Consider the following 24949-nt stretch of genomic DNA (forward strand, 5'->3'; position numbering starts at 1 on the left):
GCAATCTCACTTCTAGAAATCTATCCCACAGATACATTGGCTTTTCATTGTGGGAATTATCTGATAGAGCAACTTAAATGTACATCAGTAGGAAGCTGTTTGGATTACATTACACTGCCACTCAGTGGGTTACTATGTAGCTATAACAATGAATGAGGAACATCTCTGTGGACTTCCAGGGACTGAGGGTAGGAATTATTTTTCAGTGAAAAAATAAAGGTGGAAAGTGATGGATAGTATGATCCTATTTATCTTAAAAATAGTACATTGTACATGTGCTTAATATTTTTTAAAAAGAAAATAAACATGTAAAAAATAGATACCTATGTAAGTGAAGGAAGAATTAGGAGCAAGGAATTAGTGAAAGACACCAAACTTCCTTAAATATATCTTGTTTTGATTTTTAAATTATAAGAATATTTTACATAATTAAGAAATTGTGTGAATTTTTTTATTCTTAAAAATTCTTAATAAAATCAAGACAATGAAACACATAAACTTAACTATGTATGTTGATGATGATATATACACACAGAGAAGACCAGTACTAGTACTAAGCGACTTTAAAACAAATTAGGTATTTATAATCACTAAGAGGATACACCCTAAGGACAAAAAGGCAAAGGACTGAAAAAATAAGTTGAGCTATTTTTGGAAATCATATTGTTGGTAGTCATGTTTATATTGTAATTCTGACACCATTATATCTATATGACAAGGTAAATTAAATAAATGCCTATGGAATATTCTATCACAAGCAATACCATTTATAACCAAGATTCTCAATGTAGGACTAAGACGATAAGAGGTAAGGTAGAAGAAGCTATACAAAATCCCCATGGTCCTGAATTTTAACTGGAAATATAAATAGGACACACGATAGTCTTTATCTTTTATTCAAACAAATAAAATAGCTCACTGGAGAAATGACTGATTTCAGGTCTGGGCAGGAAATAAATAACCTAAGGCTGAAACACCTAGGTATATCAGGTATTAAAAAAAGACCTGCGAAGTCAGCAAAAGATATAAGGAGCAAACTTAAGGAGGGATCAATGATTAAAAGTGGGACTATTTGAGCATCAATATCAAAAATAACTAAAACGGGTTGAAATACATCAAAGAGGCATCATGAGTTTACAATGATTCAAAATAAAACTTTAAAAATTGCTAGTCAATTAATGTTTTGAAAACTTGTAAAAAAAATACATATCTATATAAATTGGTAAATAAGATCTACCACTGATAGACAAAGAGAAGATGAAGGGATGTTTCTATTTTTAAAGTAATCTAGCTATTAAATGAGAACCAAATGATACAGTTGGAATACCAGTATTTGGCAACCAATATTAAATTAATGAATCAAGAGTGTAAACAGCTACTCACATGCTAAAACCAGAGGTAACCAGATAGTATGTGCCTCCTAATGGAAGATCACAGTGGCAGCTTTGGAATAGTCTTGCCAAAACAATTAAACCTGAATATGGTTGTCTCTAGATCCAACTATCAAGACAGATGAAAGAGAAGACAGAAGAATGTTAAAGAACACCACAGGGATGCATCAGCAAAATGCAGACAGTTAGAAACTCCCCGGGATAAATAACCTAATTTCTTCCACAAATAAGTTGCAAAGGGGGAAAAAGTTGGAAAGAAGACCTATACGTAATAACATATAAACCATTTGCCATATTTGAGCTTATTTCAATCTAGACTAAAGCAGCAAACAATAAAACAGTGGCTCATGGCTGTAATCCCAGCATTTCCAGAGACTGAGGCGGGTGGATCATGAGGTAAAGAGATTGAGACCACCCTGGCCAACATGGTGAAACCCTATCTCTACCAAAAATACAAAAATTAGCTGGGTGTGGTGGCACACGCCTGTAGTTCCAGCTACCTGGGAGGCTGAGCCAGGAGAATAGTTTGATCCCAGGACACGGAGGTTGCAGTGAGTGGAGATCAGGCCACTGCACTCCAGCCTGGTGACAGAGGGAGACTCTGTCTCAAAATAAATGAATAAATAAAAATTTAAAATTTTTAAAATTGAAAATAAAGTAACAACACATGTGAGACTGTTGGAAATTGGAACAGTCACTGAATATTTTATAGTATTCAAGAACCATTGGCAATTATTTTTAGATAATGTTACTGTGCTTGGTTTTAAAAAAGAGTTCTCTTTAAGAGCTATAAACTACAGCATTTACAGAAGATATAATAAATAAAACTACTTCAAAACAATACAGGAAGAATGAGATATACTTGAAAAATATTGACCATAGATTAATAGTTGAAGATGTGTAATGGTTACATAGGGTTTCATTGTACTCTTTGGTCTACTTTTACGTATCTTGGAATTCTCCATCAAAAAAAGTTATCTGGTGATCTTGAAGAACAAATGAAACTTAAATTAAAAGTTAAAGAAAAGTTTCTTAGTGCAGAGTAAAGATGTATAGGTTTAAGTGGGCACAGTTCAGGAAACGTAGTTTCTGGTGGCTGTTGCTTGGAGTTTAAAAAGCAAAGGGAATATAAGGCTGGAATGTTAAGCAGAGATTAGGTGTTGGAGAATTTTATTTCCTATAAAAGATGCTGTACTTTACTGTAAGGGAAGTGGGGAGCCCTTAACAAGTTTTAAGCAGGAGAGTTAACACCAATGGTGTTGAATTCAGAAAGCTCAGGTAGCAGCTGTGAGGAAAACTGATTGAAGTGAGGACAGACAGCAGCAGAGAAAACAGCTAGAAGCCTGTTATAGTAATTCATGAGAATTTTGTTTTATTGTACTTTAAGCTCTGGGATACATGTGCAGAATGTGCAGGTTTGCTACCTAGTTATACATGTGCCGTGGTGGTTTGCTGTATCCATCAACCCAACATCTACATTGGGTATTCCTCCTAATGCTATCCCTCCCCAAGTCTACCACCATCTGACAGGCTCCAGTGTGTGATGTTCCCCTCCCTGTTTCCATGTGTTCTCATTGTTCAGCTTCCACTTATGAGTGAGAACATGCAGTGTTTCATTCTCTGTTCCTGTGTTAGTTTGCTGAGAATGATGGTTTCCAGATTTATCCATGTCCCTGCAAAGATATGAACTCATCCTTTTTTATGGCTGCATAGTATTCCATGGTGTATATGTGCCACATTTTCTTTATCCAGTCTATCATTGATGGGCATTTGGGTTCATTCCAAGTCTTTGCTATTGTGAACAGTGCTGCAGTAAACATATGTATGCATATGCCTTTATAATAGAATGATTTATAATCCTTTGGGTATATACCCAATAATGGGATTGCTGGGTGAAATAGTATTTCTGTTCTAGATCCCTGAGGAATCACCACACTGAATTCCACAATGGTTGAACTAATTTACACTCCCACTAATACTGTAAAAGCGTTCCTATTTCTCCACATCCTCTCCAGCATCTGTTGTTTCCTGACTTTGTGATGATCAACATTCTAACTGGCATAAGATGGTATTTCATTGTGGTTTTGTTTTGCATTTCTCTAATAACCAGTGATTATGAGCTTTTTTTTTCATATGTTTGTTGCCTGCATAAATGTCCTCTGCTGAGAAGTGTCTGCTTATATCCTTCACCCACTTTTTGATGGAGTTATTTGTATATTTCATGTGAATTTGTTTAAGTTCCTTGTAGATTCCGGATATTAGCCCCAGAGTAGACCAATAACAAGTTCTGAAATTGAGGCAGTAATTAATAGCCTACCAACCAAAAAAGCCCAGGACCAGATGGATTCACAGCCAAATTCTACCAGAGGTATGAAGACGACCTGGCACAATTCCTTCTGAAATTATTCCAAACAATAGAAAAAGAGGGACTACTCCCTAACTCATTTCATGAGGCCAGCATCATCCTGCACCAAAACCTGGCAGAGACACAACAAAAAAAGAAACTTTCAGGCCAATATCCCTGATGAACATCAATGTGAAAATCCTCAATAAAATACTGGCAAACCGAATCCAGCAGCACATCAAAAAGCTTATCCACCACAATCAAGTCAGCTTCATCCCTGGGATGCAAGGCTGACTCATCATACACAAATCAATAAACATAATCTATCACATAAACAGAACCAATGACAAAAAACACATGATGATCTCAATAGACGCAGAAAAGGCTTTTGATAAAATTCAACACCCCTTCATGCTGAAAACTCTCAATAAACTAGGTACTGATGGAACATATCTCAAAATAATAATAGCTATTTATGACAAACCCACAGCCTATATCATACTGAATGGGCAAACGCTGGAAGCATTCCCTTTTTGAAAACCAGCACAATACAAAGATGTCCTCTCTCACCACACCTATTCAACATAGTATTGGAAGTTCTGGTCATGGCATTCCAGCAAAAGAAAAAATAAAGGGTATTCAAATAGGAAGAGAGGAAGTCAAATTGTCTCTGTTTGCAGATGACACGATTGTATATTTAGAAAACTCCATCACCTCAGCCCAAAATCTTAAGCTAATAAGCAACTTCAGCAAAGTCTCAGGATACAAAATCAATGTGCAAAAATTACAAGCATTCCTATTCACTAATAATAGACAAACAGCCAAATCATGAGTAAACTCCCATTCACAGTTTCTACAAAGAGAATAAAATACCTAGGAATAAAACTTACAAGGGATATGACAGACCTGTTCAAGGAGAACTACAAACAACTAGTCAAGGGAATCAGAGAGGACACAAACAAATGGAAAAACATTCCATGCTCATGGATAGGAAGAATCAATATCATCAAAATGGCCATGCTGCACAAAGTAATTTATAGATTCAATGCTATCCTCATCAAGCTACCATTGACTTTCTTCACAGAATTAGAAAAAATTACTTTAAATTTCATATGGAACCAAAAAAGAGCCTGTATAGCCAAGACAATCCTAAGGAGAAAAAAAAAAAAAAAAAAAAAAAAGCTGGAGGCATCACGCTACCTGACTTCAAACTATACTAGAAGACTACAGTAACTAAAACAGCATGGTACTGGTACCAAAACAGATATATAGACCAATGGAACAAAATAGAGGCCTCAGAAATAACACCGCATATGGACAACCATCTGATCTTTGACAAACCTGAGAAAAACAAACGAGGAAAGGATTCCCTATTTAATAAATGGTGTTGGGAAAACTGGCTAGTCATATGCAGAAAACTGAAACTGGACCTCTTACTTACACCTTATACAAAAATTAACTCAAGATGGATTAAAGACTTAAACATAAGACCTAAAACCATTAAAACCCTAGAAGAAAACCTAGGCAATACCATTTTGGACATAGGCATGGGCAAAGACTTCATGACTACAACACCGAAAGCAATGGCAACAAAAGCTAAAATTGACAAATGGAATCTAACTAAACTAAAGAACTTCTTCACAGCAAAAGAAACTATCATCAGAGTGAACAGGCAACCTACAGAATGGGAGAAAATTTTTGCAATCTATCCATCTGAGAATTTTTTTAAAAAATGAAAATTGACAGGACTTAGTGATTGGATATAAGAGATCAGAACTACAGAAAAAGTCTAGGACAACTCCCAGGTTTTTGGTTTTGTTACCCATATGCACACAATATAATCAGATTAAAATAAAATAAGGTTAATTTTGTCAGAGTTTTGGAGACTCTTATAATGTATCTTGAGCTAATAAGTGCTTAGATATTACAAAACAAGAACTGTGAATCACAACTAAGAGATAGTTCTGACACTAGTGTCCATTAATGTGAAAATCAGCAGTCACAGACTATGGCTCTCTGAATCATGCAAACGATTCTCTATGCAATGATAAATAGACATTTAAATGTTCTGAGTCACAGCCTTGCAATCTTGACAGCACAGACAAGAATATATGCTTCCTAATCACTTAATAAAGATGAAAAATTTTTGTTTTTTCTGGATTTAAAAATGACATTTCTAACTGATGGAAGCATTTGACTTTTGGTATTTGGTATTTGAATACAAAACGAATGTTATCTTTTTACTACAATTTTCTGAGTTGCTCTCTATAAAAGACTTTTTTTTGTTTGTTTTTAATTTATAAAGAAAAGAGGTTTAATTGGCTCACATTTCTGCAGGCTATACAAGCATGGTGCCAGTGAGGCAGGGGAATAGGGCCTGGAAACTGGGAACCTAAAACTTCCTAGAACTAAATTAAATGGAAACACTTCAGCAATGACAGGAATGTAAATATATTTGTAACTTCACTTCATCCTCTTCATTTACATAGGCAACACACATCCAGTAACATCCTCTCCATTTACATAGGGCGCATACTGAGTAGATGACTTTGTAACTTGACTTCATCCGCTTTATTTACATAGAGCATATACCAAGTAACCAATGGGAAACCTCTAGAGGGAATTGAACCTCCAGAAAATTCTGTAACCAGGGCCCTTGAGCTGCTTGCTAGGGCCCAATCCCACCCTGTAGAGTGTGCTTTCATTTTCAATAAAGCTCTGCTTTTGTTGCTTCATTCTTTATGTGCTTCATTTATGGGTTTTGTCCAATTCTTTGTTCAAAATGCCAAGAACCTGGACACCCTCAACTGGTAACACTAGCATCTGCTCAGCTTGTGGGGAGACCTCAGTGAGCTTTTACTCATGGTGGAAGGTGAAGCAGGAGCAGGAGCAGTGAAAGAAGGAATGAGGGAGAAGTAAGGGCGGGGATGCCACACTTTAAAACAACCAGATCTTGCGAGAACTCACTCGCTATCACAAGGACAGCATGAAGCTATGAGGAATCCTCTGCCATGACCCAAACACCTCCCACCTCCAACATGGGGGATTATAATTCAACATGAGATTTGGCAGCAACATATTTTCAAACCATATCTGTCTGCCTTCCCCCCACCCCAAATTTCATGTCCTTGGAAGAAAACCTAGGCAATACCATTTAGGACATAGGCATGGGCAAAGACTTCATGATGACAACACCAGAAGCAATGGCAACAAAAGCCAAAATTGAAAAATTGGATCTAATTAAACTAAAGAACTTCTGTACAGCTAAAGAAACTACCATCAGAGTGAACAGGCTAATGGGGGATTATAATTCAATGGCAGCGATATATATCCAAACTGTATCATTCTGCCCTCCTCCCCACAAATGTCATGTCCCTCTCATATTGAAAAATACAATCATGCCTTCCCAACAGTCTCCAAAAGTCTTAACTCATTCCATCATTAGCTCAAAAGTCCCAAGTCCCAGACCAAAGTCTCGTCTAGAGATGAGTTCCTTGCAGCTGTGAGCCTGCAAAATCAAAATAAGTTATTTATTCCCAAGATACATGGGGTTACAAGGATTGAGTAAACATTCCCATTCCAAAAGGGGGAAATTGGCTAACAAGAAGGGGCTTCAGGCTCCATGCAAATTTGAAACCTAGCAGGGCAGTAATTAAATGCTCTAAAATAATCTTCTTTGACTCCGTGTCCCTCTGTGTAGGGGCTCCAATCCCACATTTCCCCTCCACACTGCCCAAGTAGAGGTTCTCTGTGTGGGCTTTGCCCCTGCAGCAGACCTCTGCCTGGACACCCGGGCTTTCTCATACATCCTCTGAAATCTAGGCAGAAGCTACCAAGCCTCTTTCACTCTTGCACTCTGTGTGTCTGCAGTCTTAACACCACATGAAACTTGCCCTGACTTACAGTTTGCACCCTCTGAAGCAGCAGCTCAAGCTATACCTGGGACTCTTTGAATCAAGGCTGGAACTGGAGCCACTGGGAGGTGGGGAACAGTATCCCCAGGCTTCACAGGGCACTAGGGGCCTGACCCCTGCAACCATTTTTTCCTCTTAGGCCTCAGGGTCTGTGATAGGAGGGGCTGCCTCAGATCTCTGAAAGTCCTTTGAGACTTTTTTTCCATTGTCTTGGCTATCAGCACTTGGGTCTTTTTAGTTATGCTAATTTCTATAGCAAATGGTTACTTTGCAGTCTACTTGAATTTTTCTTGAAAAAGCTTTTTCTTTCTTGGCCACATGAGTAGGCTACAAATTTTCCAAAATTGTACACTCCACTTCATGTTTAAATATAAATTTCAACTTTAAGTAATTTCTTTGCTCCCACATCTGAGCTAGGCAATTAGAAGTAGCCAAGCCACATCTTGAAAGCTTTGCTGTTTAGAAATTTCTCCCACCAGATACCCTAAATCATCACTCAGTTCAAACTTTCAGATACTTAGGGTATGACTACAAAACACTCAAGCTCTTTGCTAAAGTATAACATAGGTGATCTTTGCTTCAGTTCCCAGTAAGTTCCCCATTTCCGTCTGATACTTCATCAGCCTGGAGTTCACTGTCCATATCACTATCAGCATTTTGGTCACATTTAACTGGTCTCTAAGATGTTCCAAACTTTCCCTCATCTTCCCATCTTATTCTGAGCCCTCCAAATTCTTCCAGCTTCTGCCCATTCCCCAATTCCAAAATCGCTTCCACATTTTCAGGTGTTTTTATGGCAATGCCCCAATCCTCAGTACCAATGTTCTGTGTTAGGCGATTCTTCATTGCTATAAAGAAATACCTGAGACTGGGTATTTTACGAAGAAAGGAGGTTTAGTTGGCTCAGGGTTCTGCAGGCTGTACAAGCGGAATGTTGGCTTCTGAAGAGGTTCAGGGAGCTTTTATGCATGGCAGAAGGCAAGTGGGAAAAGGCACATCACATTGTCAGAGGCGTTTGAACCAGAACAACTCCATCTTGAATAGTTGGTGGGTAAAATAAGGCTGAGACCTACTGGGCTGCATTTCCAGGAGGAAAAGACATTCTAAATCACATGATGCGATAGGAGGTTGGCACAAGATACAGGTCATAAAGATCATGCTGCTAAAACAGTTTGCAGTAGAGCAGCAGCCAAAACCTACCAAAATTGAGAGTGCAACAGGAGTGACCTCTGGTCATCCTCACTGATATGCTCCCGGCACTGCCATGGCAGTTTACAAATGCCATGGCAATGCCAGGAAGCTACCCTATATGGTCTAAAAGGGTGATGCATACATAATCCACCCCTTATTTAGCACATTAGCTTATTTAGCACATAATCAAGAAATAACAATAAAAATGGGCAGCCAGCGGCCCTCGGGGCTGCTCTGTCTATGGAGTAGCCATTTTTATTCCTTTACTTTCTTAATAAACTTGCTTTCACTTTATGGATTCATCCTGAATTATTTCTTGCACGAGATCTAAGAATCCTCTCTTGGGTCTGGATCATGACCACTTTCTAGTAACAACATGGTGACAGCAGGAGCCAGAGAGCAAAAGGGCACGTATTTAATATCTGTTTTCTTGTCTGTTCCTATGGGTTTGGTGTAAAAGTGTGTTTTAAATATTAAACTCATGATGATAGCCATTAAAAGAGATACGTGAAACGGTAAAGCAGCATGAGATCCTAAAAAGATCCTTAATAATGTAACTGTTTCCATTCCCTGGTTTGATGGGTCCAGAAAAGGGAGAAGGGAAAGTCCAGGATGTATCTTGAAGCTACATTCAGATAAAAAGTGTATTGTTTATATTAGAACAGATGTTTATCTATGCTGCTTTCCAAAGCTAAGAGAAAGTAAAGGAAGTTAAAGCCCAAGCCCACATTTGGTCACCAGGGAAGGTCTTCAAGTTCAAAAAGCCTATTTGCCTCAATTCACTGAATCTAAGAGGGTGGGGGTCTGGCACTGTGTTTAAGTAGTTACCAACCAATGCACTATGGCTCAGGCACAGCCACAATACAAGCTATGGCAAGTCTATGAGATCAGAAACTCATCCTGCCACAAAGTAAGCTGTGTCTACTTCTTGGGGGTCAGCATCACTCTGAGTTCTGGGGTGATGTGGATATTTCAAGTCATTTTAATGACCTATTTGATATCATTTTTAATTTATAGGCATATGTAATATCAATGTTACTATAAACTCCAGTTGGCACTGGTATATATCACATGAAGATGAATTTTTGCACAGAGGAACAATAGAAGACCCATTCTTTGGTTCCCTATTAAAGACAATACAAAGAGCAAAAAATATCGTTTGGCTAAGCAACACAATACAAATCAGAGATGTTTACCTCCAGGACTCATGACCAGATACCGAAAATGGCTACTACTTCCAATTATTTTATCTTTATGTAAGATGCTTTAAAAATTATAAATTATCTTAATGAGAAGTCCTCCAAGCTTCCCTTTTCTTACAGTTTATTATGATTAAAGTGTCTTTCTCCTACTCTTTATGATGGTATCTGCTTTAATGAATGATTAATTTTAGTGGAATTCTTTGCTTTATAATTATATTTGATGAGATTCTGGCATAAGAAATCTCACACGTAGAGCCACAGACCAACATAGGGTAGAAATTATTTATCTTGGGAGAATAAAAAGCCAGCAAAACTTCTTCATGCTCTGGGTATTAATTTTTGTTTGAATAAGAGTTTGATCTACTCCAGATGTAACCTTCTGTGATCCAGCAAATATGACAGTTCAGGTTTAAGAGGCCTTTAACTAATGTTAATTTCATTACTTTTTATGTTGTAATTGAAAGTTACATAAAAATGTACTCTGCTTCCTAGAAACTATTTGCCACAGATACACACACACACACACACACACACACACACCACTCACACAAAGTGATACAAAATTATGATCGATATTTGGTTACTTTCATTTTATAGAAATAAATGGTTATTTAAGCGTGTAAGAAGTACATGGTTAAAGTACTTATCCAGAACATTTAATGCATACAAAAGCTATTCTATTTACTAAATAAGATATAATCACAATGTTTTTCAAACCTCAATAAAATTCTTCAGTCATCTGAATTTTCTCCTTTTACAGAGCGGTGTTTGTAATATTTTATACTGATAAGAATCTAAGAATTGCTGAGGACAAACCAGGTATATTAAAAGTATGGTTGAGTACTGTCTTCTAGACTCAGCAAAAAAAAAATGTTCAACTAGCATTGACTATCTGTTATATGACATATTATCTTGTAATCAGGATAGTAGTTAGTATATCAAATAATATGCTGGGTTCTATGCTGGTAATAAAATGAAATTTCTGTAACTTTATTATTTTGACATATGTATGAATTTTTGATTGTCCTTTTAAAACTTTTAAAAATATAAATGCTGTGTATTCTAAAGATTTCTTCATGGCTCATTTTTCTCTTGTCTGAGGGCTCAAGCTCTGCATGTCAGCTACGTACCAAGCAGCTGTTGCTAGGATGTATCTGTTTCCATAGCAATAGATGAACTCTTCAGATGCATCTAGAATTCCCCCTCTTTTTTCTATCCCTCAATCCCTTGCCATCCATAGGTAAATCAGTATCCAAATCGCTAACTGCAACAGAATTGTTCCAAGTGATAATATCCTGTATTTAGCATCCATGTATATAGTGTTGTCCAGTATAGAACTTTTTTCTTTAATATTTGCATTCTTTTCTCAACATGTTTAGATTGTGTAGAAATTTCTGTGATTTGGGGATTAATGCTGTGTCAAGTTGATAAGGATCAAAAACATTTTCTGCCAAGGCACTTTTCAGAAACAGTAATTAATAGGAGAAAACAGCTAGGTGCAAATGGTTTATTTCTTCTTCTTTTTTTTAAGCATTCATTATGGAACAAAGAATGTGTTACAAAAGTAGCAGGCAATATAAGCCACGTGGATTTGGGCCAATCCCTTTTGGACTCAAGCCTGAATTTCAAACATCAGTTTAGGTTGACCCTTCAGAAAGATTTCTGGGCTTTCCAAAGTTCTGAAGATCTTGGTGTGAAGTGTCACCGTTTCTCTGGCTGTGAAGAGAGCTGTGATGTGATTGCCCCCAGTGGATCTAAAATTTTCACTACAGGTCTTCTCACCTTTCTTTCCTCCCCCGCCCCCATTCAGGAGCTTCAGGCACTGACAACAGTTTTTGCAGAAAAAGAAAAGGAGTAGAGCTATCACTAGACACCTGCCACTATGCTAAATAATCTCTGCCAAGTGCTAAACAGACTGTGAACTCAGCAATATCTGGGAAAAATGGAAAAAGTAAAGATAGGTACAGATAGAAATCTCTAAAAATAATATTTGAGTTGATTCCTGGAGGCAAAATCTTGTTTTGTGAAAAGAGATTTGACACTGGCTTTTTTACATGACTTTATACTTTCTGAGGGTAAATAACCATGCTTTCTGCTTCATGTTGTGATTCAAATGCAGTCTCTCTCCTGTGCAAGCAGCATTCCTGCTTCCCTAACTATCCATCTTCCCTAGAGGGAGGAAGGAAAGAAACATGATGTTCTTAATCAAACAATGCCCACTTGTGCTCAAGTTGTTTGTGGTGAAATAACATCTGTTGATTATATAAGTATTAAGTTAATTAACAATTGTTTATCTTAGTTTTCATTCAAAGTAAACATATTTTATATTATGCCTCTGGCACTGCCTTTATCTATAGAAAAAAAGAAATAACAATTAAAAATTATCTTACTAACATAAGTTCTTATTAAAAATGTATTTATTGTGCTTGTAGTTAACAATACTGTATTGTACACTTAAAATTATTAGGAGGGTGGATGTAATCTTAAATGTTACCACAAAATAAAATTTTTTTTAAAAATCCATTACAGATACACAATTATATTTTTGACCCATTTATACAAATATATTAGGGATGAAGTTGGGAATTTGAAGCAATATGTTAGTAGAGATTATGTAATCTATTTTTTCTTATCTATGTTTTCTTCAATGTTACTTTTGTAAAGGGAAGTAAAAAAAGTAGCTTTTAAAAAAATACTTACTGCCTTAATTTTAATTGTTGTTTAATAATTACCTCATATTTAGAGTGGACATATAAGAAGAAGCATGCTCTTCCAATTATGAATTTGACTTTTTAAGATTGTTAATAGAGAAGAATTTAGGAAGTGACTTCTGTGTCCCCTCAGATTGGTGATGAGCTGCAACTGTTTAAAAACAGCTGGTAATTGTTTTTGCCAGCATTTGGCACCCAGATGATGTCTCCTGTCATATCCATTTGTGCTTTATCCTGATATGAGAAAAGAGCAGAAAGTAATTTTCAATACTATGTTCCTCACTATGAATTCAATTAGAGAAAAATGGATCTCCATCAAACGAACTTCTTTCAATAAGTGTTCTTTATAATTTGCCTATTAATTGTGTATTAAAGAAAGAAAACATTTAGAAATCCACAATTCAAATTATTTTCTCAAATTAAGATTTTTATCATTTATATTCAACCATTTATTGAATAAAAATGTAGACCTATTATACTCCAGACTTCAGCACTTGGGCTAAAAAGATGAATAATACATGGTCTCTGCCTTATTATTATGTCATATATATATTATACTAATAATTACTATTGCAAAAAGACTAAACAAAACTCCTTGTTTTGTTAGTAATTATTGGTATAGTATAGTATAATAATTATTAAGGCAATACATGTTACTAATTAATGATGACCATAATCAACATAAGCTTTTAACAACATTTTATTGTAAGGACTACATTCTATATATAATTAAAGGGAAAAACATAAAAAGAATTATTATTATATAAATGATTTATAACTGGTTTCATAAAGCTTTAAGATGTCCCTTCTTACATATTGGAAAAACACGCTAATAAAAATTACAAGAGTTTTATTCAAAGACATACGTACAACAATTGGGATTGGTTAAAATAATAGAATAGCCATACAATGGATGTAATTTGACTTCAAAGTTTCAAGATAGAAGTATGTTCAGCAACTGACAAATGTACTCACAAAATGTGTTAAGTGAATAAAAGATGATAATATTGAGGCCGGGCGCGGTGGCTCAAGCCTGTAATCCCAGCACTTTGGGAGGCCGAGATGGGCGGATCACGAGGTCAGGAGATCAAGACCATCCCGGCTAACACGGTGAAACCCTATCTCTACTAAAAAATACAAGAAAAACTAGCCGGGCGAGGTGGTGGCGGCCTGTAGTCCCACCTACTTGGAAGTTGAGGCAGGAGAATGGTGTGAACCCCGGAGGCGGAGCTTGCAGTGAGCTGAGATCCGGCCACTGCACTCCAGCCTGGGCGACAGAGGGAGACTCCGTCTCAAAAAAAAGAAAAAAAAGATGATAATATTGAGAGGTGACAACGTGCTAGCAGCCCCTGCTCTCGGCACCTCCTCGGCCTCGGAGTCCACTCTGGCCGTACTTGAGGAGCCTTTCAGCCTGCCATGGCACTGTGGGAGCCCCTCTCTGGGCTGGTCGAGGCTGGAGCCGCCTCCTTCTGCTTGAGGGAGGTGTGGAGGGAGAGACGCCGGGAGAACCGGGGCTGCGCGCCGCACTCACAGTCAAGCGTGAGTTCCAGCGGGCATGGGTGTGGGCTCCCGTCAGGCAGGGCTGGGGACCTGCAGCCCACCATGTCCAGCCCCAACTCTGCAGTGGGCTCCCGTGTGGCCCAAGCCTCCCCAATGGATGCTGTCTCCTGCTCCATATTGCCAGGTCCCATCAACCGCCTAAGGGCTGAGGAGTGCAGGGGCAGCTGGGACTGGTGGGCAGCTTCGCCTGCAGCCCCACTGCAGGATCCACTAGGTGAAGCCAGCTGGGCTCCTGAGTCTCATGGGGACTTGGAGAACTTTTATGTCTAGAATAAGGGATGGTAAACACACCAATCAGCACTCTGTGTCTAGCTCAGCGTTTGTAAATACACCAGTCAGTACTCTGTGGCTAGCTCAGGGTTTGTAAATACACCAATCATTATTCTGTGTCTAGCTCAAGGTTTGTAAATATACCAATCAGTACTCTGTATCTAGCTAACCTAGTGGGGACTTGGAGAACGTTTCTGTCTAGCATTCTGTGTCTAGCTAAAGGATTGTAAATGCACCAATCAGCATGCTGTGTCTAGCTCAGGGATTGTAACAACATCAATCAGCACTCTGTCAAAACAGACCAATCAGCTCTCTGTAAAATGGATCAATCAGCTCTCTACAAAATAGACCAATCAGCTCTCTGTAAAATGGACCAATCAGAGGGTGTGGGTGGGGTCAGATAAAGGAATAAAAAAGGCAGGCTGCCCCAGCCAGCAGTGGCAACCAGCTAGGGTGTCATTCCACCTTGGGGTTGGTTTGTTGTTTTGCTCCTTGCAATAAATCTTGCTGCTGCTCACTCTTTGGGTCCATGCTGTCTTTATGAGCTGTAACACTCACCGCAAGGTCTGCAGTTTCACACCTGTCAGCAAAAACCATGAGCCCACCAGAAGGAGAAAGCTCTAGACACATCTGAACATCTGAAGGAACAAACTCTGGACACACCATCTTTAAGAATTGTAACACTGCGAGCGTCCGTGGCTTCACTCTTGAAGTCAGTGAGACCAAGAACCCACCAATTCCAGACACAATATCACAAACCATGTTTTGTTGTTGAGATGGAGTCTTGCTCTGATGCCAGTCTGGAGTGCAATGGTGCAATCTCAGGTCACTGTAACCTCTGCCTCCTGGATTCAAGTGATTCCCCTGCCTCAGACTCCCAAGTAGCTTGGATTACAGGCACACACCACCACCCCCGGCTAATATTTTGTATTTTAGTAGAGATGGGGTTTCACCATGTTGGCCAAGACAGTCTCGATCTCCTGACCTCGTGATCCACCCGCATCTTCCTCCCAAACTGCTGGGATTACACACAATCCATGTTTTAAGTACATCAAAATGACAGCAATGATTATCTCAGGTTGTGATATTACAGGTGACTTTTTTCTTCATTTTAAATATTTTCTAATTTTTCTAAATGACCACATGTAACATTTCCTATTTATATTAAAATTATTTTTGTAAACAGAGTTGAAAGATTAGAATGAAGAAAGTCTGTAGGTACTAGAAAGGGTAAACATGAAAAATTACAAGAAGATAAATATGGTTAAAACAAAAAAGAAAATTTTGTCAGAGAAGATTTGAGCTGCCTTACCATAACACCAGATATTCTGAGGATAAGAAACACACTATCTTGACACTACAGTGTTTCAACTGGTAAGTTATCAAAAACTTCCTCCTCAATCTGATGTTCTTGGTAAGATATCAAAAGGACCTCATGCTTACAAAACCACAACTGAATCTTTCTTTTTCTTTTTTCTTTTGAGATAGAGTCTTGCTCTGTCGCCCAGGCTGGAGTGCAGTGGCGCAATCTCAGCTCACTGCAAGCTCCACCTCCCGGGTTCATGCCATTCTCCTGCCTCAGCCTCCTGAGTAGCTGGGACTACAGATGCCCACCACCACACCTGGCTAATTTTTTGTATTTTTAGTACAGACGGGGTTTCACAGTGTTAGCCAGGATGGTCTCGATCTCTTGACCTCGTGATCTGCCCTCCTCGGCCTCCCAAAGTGCTGGGATTGCAGGCGTGAGCCACCATGCCTGGCCTTGAATCTTAAGTTAGAATAACAGGGACACTCCTGCGAACATTCCATCAAAACCACAACACCAACTGTCTCTTTTACCATGAGTTTCATGAGAACTGGCTAACACGAAAGCTACTCACCAATGTAAGTTTAAAAACAAGCCAGGCATGGAAGTCAGGGTGGGGGCTGTGTGCACATATTTGCTAGAACACATCCATGTCTTAGTTAATAGGAATGCAACTTTATGAAGAGTAATCCACTGAAATATCAGAATTATATTTCTGTTGGTGATTTATGAAGTAGTCCATGAGACATCTTGTTACAACACACCCTGATCATTTTATTTAAAAATGACATAAATGTCCACTCCTAAAAGATATAATGATGTTTCTTACCTCTGTGTCTCTTGTTCTTGTTGTTTGTTTTGCCAGAAATAATCCTTCAATTTCAAGTTAAAGAGGGTATGGTCAGAGCTGACAGGCAGAAGAATGAGCTGATCCTGCGGAAACTGGAACTTCCTGCCCCTAAAGGTGATCACATCCCCGAGGAAGGACCAATGGCGTACACTGCAGGACGAGAACATCAGAGAGGTGATTTAAATAATCTTATATTGGCTTCCCTTGCAAAAACGAAATTCTTATTCAATGATCATATGCATAATTTGCTAAATGAACTGTGAAGAAGATTTTATCTCTGCTGTCCCCCTGCCCCATATTAGATTCCTCCAGTATTCTCCAGGTTCTCTTCCCCACTCAGAAGGCCTACTACTGAAAAACATTGTAAAGTTTTCTTTGCCGTCTCTTTAGGTACTACTATGTGGCAACAAATGGAAAATCATCCGATAAATTTTAGTTGACTGAAAGCAACTAAAACAAGAAGAGTCAGGCTGCAGGAAACAAGCTTAAGGATTAGATATGCCATACAAAGAATTATTAAAAAAAAAAAAAAAACAGGAAAGGACACCAAAATATGATTATTCAATCATGAGGAACAATGAGCCTATCAAAACTGCATACTGGACAAATGAAAATTGACTTGATGCTCATCAAATAAATGGACAAGGAAAGATAAAAATCTGAATGAAATTTAGTTTCTAAGTAGTCCTTGCTAGCTACTGCTAAATGACATAATAATCCTATTCTTCCTGACCTTGGGACTCCTAATAAATATTATTATCTACCCCGTGCCCCAAGAACCTAATAGAATAACTCATTGGCACCAACTTGCCAGAAGCTAATTTCTTAATTCAACTTTTAAGAGTTTGTAGATGAATAAGAGTAGGCAATGATAACATAGAAGAGCTGAAGCATCAAATAATAGTTTTTAGTAAACTCTCAAGCACTAAGTTATTCCTGAGATTAAAATCTCTTCTTTGTTATCTTCCGTTACGGAAAGAGCACAAGTTTTGGGGTCAGGTAACCTGGGTCTCAGGAATACTCTTAACTAGATCATTAATGTAATTATGTAATCTTTATGAGATTTGGTTTCATCTTGCATGAGGGAAAAAAAATGGTCTCGAATTTATCCTTATAAGGCTTTGTGCTTATACTCTTAAAGGCCTGCCTTGAAAACACACCAGCAGGCTCAGGTTTGCAATATTTAAATATTACATTTTAAAAGTATAAGTTCCATGTGAGCAAAACCTCTTTGCAATAAATCCTTAAATTGCCTATTTAAAGCACTCTCTTTAACATGCTCCTTAACATTCCTGAAAAAATAATTAAAAGCACCTTGGTTAGCTGGCTGTACCTTTTAGCTTGGCCTGGTTCCATAGCTATTCCCACTTTTCATCTGTTTACAGAAAATGTTGCCTTCCATTGATTCTTGAATAACTCTTCTTTGCAAATATCTAAACAATGTATTATACATCTATAGCTTGAAATTAGTCCCTAAGAACTAATATTATTCTTAATAATGCTTGGGCTATTTTTTTCACCATTGTTTATTTCATACAATGTGTAGTGCACATTTGGATATTCTTTTCAAATTTGGTCAAATTTTCAAATTTGGTCAACAATTATCATTTTTATCATTATACTCAATAATACATTTTGAACATTTACTACATGCTATATGTGTTCTGAACAAAATAATTCTATTCTGGTTTTATATTTAGGATTGCCAGATCCATCAAATAAAAATACAGGAGGCCTAGTCACTTTTGAATTTCAGATGAATAACAAATAATTTTTCATATACATGTGTCCGACGTAATACTTGGCATACTGTATTTTATCTGGCAGCTCTGATTATGTGCCATATTTCCTTACACAGCATTCTTTCTGAACACCTTACGTAACCCAGTTTAATATTGCTTCCCTTCAAATAAACTGGAAAATGTAGCAGTACCATTTATTTGTGGTATTTTCTGAATTTGCTCAAAGCCATTTTATATACACATTAAAACCTAAAGGATTCTTAATTTAAACTGTAGTTTTTTTGAATCTATTATTGAACACTTAGCATTATGTCATAAGAATAATGATTAATAAAACTATAAAGTAAATTAGATTATGGGTGAAAGAAAAGAATGCAAACCGGCCGGGCGTGGTGGCTCACGCCTGTAATCCCAGCACTTTGGGAGGCCGAGGAGGGCGGATCATGAGGTCAAGAGATCGAGACCATCCTGGCTAACACGGTGAAACCCCGTCTCTTCTAAAAATACAAAAAATTAGCTGGGCATGGTGGCGGGTGCTTGTAGTCCCAGCTACTCGGGAGACTGAGGCAGGAGAATGGCGTGAACCCAGGAGGTGGGCTGGCAATGAGCTGAGGTCATGCCACTGCACTCTAACCTGGGTGGCAGAGCGAGACTCCATCTCAAAAAAAAAAAAAAGAAAAAAAGAATGCAAACTAATTCAAGAAGGTAAGCTGTTGGCCGAGCAAGGTGGCTCACACCTGTAATCCTAGCACTTTGGGAGGCCGAGGCAGGCAGATCACCTGAGGTCAGGAGTTTGAGACCAGCCTGACCAACGTGGGAAAACCTTTTCTCTACTAAAAAAAATACAAAATTAGCCAGGCGTGGTGGCACATGCCTGTAATCTCAGCTACTCAGGAGGCTGAGGCAGGAAAATCACTTGAACCCAGGAAGTGGAGGTTGCAGTGAGCCGAGATTGCACCACTGCACTCCAGCCTGGGGAACAAGAGCAAAACTCTGTCTCAAAAAAAAAAAAAAAAGAAGGTAAACTCTTAAAGCTACATTAGGAAGATTGATGTACATATAAATGTGCTAATGACATTTTTTCTGTACTCATTTGTTTATCCTTTTAAAACATTTATTCGTTTTATCTCCAAGAGGCTATCCTCTAGCAGAAACAAATTAGCAAATACTTCTGATACTATATATAAGTAACTAGATAAAATCATGCTTCCTTTTATAATTCTGTCATTATACATTTGTAATTATAGAGTCAATTTCATAATTCCCAAATTTTACTTACTTTTAAGAAGTTCTTACAATTTATTTTCATGCATATAAAGATATCAGATAATTTCCCAATTTTATTATCTGAAATTGGGCTGATGTAGACAGTGTATGGATTATCACTTTCCTAAACAACTGACGAATTGTTTCTCCTCATATAAAGCTTGGTAAGTGGGCCAAAATAATATAATTTTATAGTGTGTCTAAAATCTCCAGCATGTAAGGATTTATACATAATGTGTTTATCACAGCTAGATTAGAAGGAAGAAAGAAAAATGCGTGTATATCCAAAAGTGAATGACTGCATAAATCATGGTACATCCCAAACTATTAGGAACAACTAAAAACAATGGGCTATAAAAAATCGATCAGTGGCTGCCCTTTACTAAAAGTGTGGAGTACTGGTTTTGTGTGTGTATATATGTGTGTTTTAATAAGTATACATTAGTTAAAAATCTTTTTATAAAAGTGTGGAGTATTGTGTGTCTGTCTTTAACAATTGTAATATTATATTAGCTATTCAGAGGAATTTAAGAGGGCCTTAAAAATAATTTACAACCAAATAATGAACATTGGAGAGTGTGTGCTGTCCTTTAGCATCTACTAGGAATGTGCTGTAAGCTGTCCATCACTAGAAAGATGTTGGATGATTGATTGATAGATAGATAGATAGATAGATAGATAGATAGATAGATAGATAGATAATAGATAAAGCAAGCTATTTTAAGCTCTATTTTAATCCATAAAATGTGTAAGAATTGTGTTCAAAAGCTGGCAGCAATTTTTCCTTAGTCAGAGATTTTTATTCCTGTGGAAGTTGGTAACACAAAGAAACTGTGAATTAGAGTTGCATGTATTCTCGGGAACTGCGTCTCCTTTACCTGTGAGACTTGGCTTTCCTTAAACGCCTTGTCGACTGAATTTCAGTATAAATCCTGAAGTGGTGTGAGTTTTTCTACTGCAGAAATTGGTTCATAAAATAAATCACTGACATTTCTCTGAAATGTAATACTCTGTGTCAACTTCTCCTTGTACCTACACTGAAACTTCTGATAGCGCTCACCATTGGAAAGCAATCACATACAGGTATCTACAGAAGTTGGAAATCTTCCTATCCAAACTTTGAGACTAAATAATTTCAGACAAATATTGGATAAATGCTTTAGTATCCAAAATGTCCTTACTTGTTTTCTGAAATTTGGATTCCAGATGGATTTAGATATCACTATCTGAGGTTACTATGGAAACTCTTATTTACCACACTCAGGAAATAGAGACATAAGATTAGACTGAGAAATTAATACTAGTCAGATATGTTTTATTGATGATTTTAAATGGGGAGTATATTTGTCTATTTAAACGTAAACACTCATAGCTGACTGCATAAATTAAAATTAGCTATGTGTTTTATACAGTCGACTCAACTAAAAATAAATACTTCAGCTAGATTAAAAGTAAAAGAATGAAAATATTATATTAGGCAAGTTATAACAAAAAGAAAGCTGAGTTGCAATAATAATTTCAACCAAGATTAAATTTGCAACAGATACTGTCAAATAAATCAAGGAGGGGCACTAAATTAATATGAACAGAGATTTGGTATCACTGTCATATTGACTTTTTCAAAAAAAAACAAGATGTAGTAAAATGCATTTTAATTTATTTTATTATTCTTGAAAAAGTGTTCATCTTCTGTGTATTTCTTTGTATTAAGAAAAAGAAAACTAGCTTTTTATTTTGTAAAAACATTGCACAAACCTGTTACCAGTGGACTACAAGTCATCCATGTTCTTGGTGTTGTGAACAAAGAATTGGACCAAATGCACAAACAAAGCAATGAAAGAATGAAGCAATGAAATTATAGATGTATTGAAGTGAAAGTACACTCCACAGAGTGAGACCTGACTCAAGCAACTGCCTTGAGAGCTGGGGTTACAGAATTTTCTGGGGTTTAAGTACCCTCTAGAGGTTTCCCATTGGTTCGTTCATTTATCCTACGTAAACGAAGGAGTGGCCATTGACCAGTCTGATTGGTTATGAAGGCGACCAATAAGAAGGTGAAGTAAAGTTACAAAGTTACACCTTATGCAAATATCTGATTGATTGCAGGAAGAGACCAATCTGAGGTACTTTCCATTTCTCATCTGCAAGTCAGAAAGTGGGGGACCTCAAAAGTGAATAGTCTCTGTTTTTGTTACTTGGGCATGGAGAATTGGGGTTTTCCTTTTGATTTAGTTCCAGGAAGTCAGTGTGAATCAGCCTTTGGTTCCCTGCCTCCAAACCCAATTCTCCTGCCTCAAACATTTTTAAAATTATTTTGTACTTTTAATTTTTGTGGGTACATAGTAAGTGTAAATATTTATGGGTTGTGTGAGATATTTTGATACAGGCACGCAGTGTGTAATAATCACCTCATGGATAATGGGGTATCCATCCCCTCAAGCATTTACCTTTTGTGTTACAAACAATTCAATTATATTAATTTAGTTATTTTTAAATATACAAATTATAATCCTTATTCATATGTTCTATTTTTTGTTCCATTTAACCATTCCCAACTCACCCTTAACCCCCCTCTACCCTTCCTGTGCACAAACCTTTTGCCACACTGGGGATTCTATCTTAAAGAAATCAAATCTCCAGTATGTAAGGATTTATGTGTAATGTGTTTATCACGGTTAGATTAGAAGGAAGAAAGAAAAATGGATGCATATCCCAAAGTGAATGGCTACATAATCATGGTTCATCCTAAACTATTAGGAACAACTAAAAACAATGGGTTATAAAAAATCGATCAGTGACTGCGCTTTACTATAAGTGTGGAGTGTTGGTTTTGTGTGTGAATACATGTGTGTTTTAATAACTATACATTAGTTATAAATCTTTTTATAAAATGTGGAGTGTTGTTTGTGTGTCTGTGTGTATATGTGTTATATGTTATATAAGTATGTATATATGTTATATGTTATAAGTTATATGTCCATAACTTTTTATCCAAGTTTGCCTTTTTGCTCTCCAGATTAGCTCTACTTTCAAGGAGTGAATTATTCTACACTGTACATGCTCGTTTCTGTTTGATTAAGCATAGAGCACCTTGTGGAATAATGTATATCAAATTGCTAATGCTGCTTACGTATGGTGGAGGAATTTCACGGGTTTGTAAAAAAGGTTTTACTTTTTTTCTAAAACCATCTCTTAACTCTAATTTGTCGTGAAAAGCAAGTGTTACATTGGCAAATTTATAAAATAAAAAGTGTAAGACCTCAAGAAGCAAATGGAAAAAAGAAAAAAACAAAAACTGTTCCCTGAGGGACCTACACGTTAGCATTAGTGTGAGGATAGAAGGTACACAGTGTTATTCTAGATCAGAAAGTGGCGAGGTGAGGTGGTCCTGCAGCAGCTCCATTTAGATGTTTTTCTCTCTTCTAGGTTAGAGCATGCAAACTTTTGTGTAAAGGGCCAGGTTGTAAATATTTTAGGCTTGGCAGGCCATACGTCTCTGTCATAACTACAGACTCTGCTGCTGTAATGCAAACGCAGCTTCAGGCAATGCGAAAACAAATGACCATTAGCTATGTTCCAATAAAACTTTATTTGTGGACACTGAAATATAAATTTTATATACTTTTCATGTTTTATAAAATATTGCTCTTCTTTTGATATTTTTCTCCACTATTGAAAAATGTTAAAACCATTATCAGTTCATGGGCTGGCCCAAAACAGCCTTTGGGCCATAGTTTCCAATTCCTGTTCTAAGCAGTGCAAGTATAAGTGGAAATATACCTACTACAGGTGGGTCCTGTTGTCCAAACCAATGCCATTAGAAGCCAAGTGAACCCAGTACTGAGGTTGGAACTTGTCACTCCTCTATGGTCTGATACATGGATTCTGAAACATATCTCCCCAGGTTCTTTCCTGATAAACTGTACTTGATTATCTTTCTAGCTCTAATTCTAAACTTAGAAATCTCAGTCTTTGCAAAGAGAGAGAGAGAGAAAGAGAGAGAGAGAGAGAGAAAGAAAGAAAGAAAGAAAGAAAGAAAGAAAGAAAGAAAGAAAGAAAGAAAGAAAGAAAGAAAGAAAGAAAAAGAAAGAGAGAGAGAAAGAAAGAGAAAGAAAGAGAAAGAAAGAAAGAAGCTACCATTCTAGGGGGAAAAATGCATTAGGCTATGCTCTCTCTCACTATGTGAAATTGTGAAAATGATTTTCTCTAAACAGCCATATCCAGAAAATGGAAGTTTTAATAGAGTAGATGAGAGGATGAAAGGCCCCTTTTAAGTAATAGATCCCACAGGAAAAAGGCTGGATGGGCTCTGGAGGGGTGTGCTGGTCACCGGGGGTGAGGCTGCGGGGAGGTGCTGGGCCCTGTTGGCAGCAGGGGAGATGCAGGTCTCCAGAAGTGGCACAGAAACAGGGGCGTGGGGGCACACTATGGAGGACAAAGCCAGTTTAACAGTGTTCCCCAGAACACATACGGGCTTTACCACTGTGGTTAAAACTGCATAAAACAAAAGGCATTTTAGGGAAGGAGAGGAGAAAGATGAGAATCCTCATTTTTCAGATTTCTGGCAAAGATTACTCAAATGTGTTTTAGGCAGAGAAGAAATGGGGCATCATGCTTGATGATCACAGATGACTGTACCGAATATGCCTTAGATGTAAGCCAGGATTTCATGAACTGGGAATATTGAAAGCTGTGGTCAGTGGGGAAAATGTTCTGTTTTAAATAAATATGGGGAAGAATGTTTTAAGTTCAATAAAGAAGGCTCATTTGTTTGCAGGGCTATTTACAGTCCTACGTATTCTAATGAGAGACCTGTCAATCTCCAAGGGAAGCTAGAGAGTACATCACTTCCCCAATACTTCTGAAAACGAGGGGTATGTGAATGTGTGTGTGTGTGTGTGCGCTTGTGTAACATCTCTCAGAAATAATCTTCACAAAACATATTTTGAAAACTACTACTTCAGCTATAACCTTCTTATGACAAAATGTGTCCTAAGACAACAAAAACCACCAGACACAGCCAAACTAAGAGGGTGAAATAAAATGTACAATATTTATATACACTTGAAGATTTGCTTTCCTCTGGCACAAACTATGGGAGATAGTCGCATAAACAATTTCTTAAAAGCAAAGATTTCAACTTACCAAAGGAGTTTTAAGTTCTAAAAGTTTGTTTTTATTACTCTTCATAACTCAGAATGT

The 24949-nt window shown here is 37.4% G+C and overlaps 2 long non-coding RNA genes across 3 annotated transcripts in view; one reads left to right on the top strand and one right to left on the bottom strand.

Moving 5' to 3' along the window:
* The window catches only part of LOC105478707 (uncharacterized), a 61309-nt gene that overhangs the window by 16598 nt on the left and 19762 nt on the right, over window positions 1-24949 (top strand). For both annotated transcript variants that reach the window (XR_011623477.1, XR_011623478.1), the window contains exon 2: window positions 16755-16913. This is a non-coding gene — a long non-coding RNA (uncharacterized lncRNA). The remainder of the gene's footprint in view (window positions 1-16754; window positions 16914-24949) is intronic.
* Window positions 1394-24949, bottom strand: part of LOC105478706 (uncharacterized) — a 77853-nt gene continuing 54297 nt past the window's right edge. The window contains exons 2-4 of the long non-coding RNA XR_985394.2: window positions 16719-16889; window positions 12775-12987; window positions 1394-1500 (exon numbers count right to left, since the gene is read on the bottom strand). This is a non-coding gene — a long non-coding RNA (uncharacterized lncRNA). The remainder of the gene's footprint in view (window positions 1501-12774; window positions 12988-16718; window positions 16890-24949) is intronic.

The sequence above is a fragment of the Macaca nemestrina genome, chromosome 5, assembly GCF_043159975.1.
Source record: "Macaca nemestrina isolate mMacNem1 chromosome 5, mMacNem.hap1, whole genome shotgun sequence".
In the NCBI taxonomy this organism is placed as follows: Eukaryota; Metazoa; Chordata; class Mammalia; order Primates; family Cercopithecidae; genus Macaca; species Macaca nemestrina.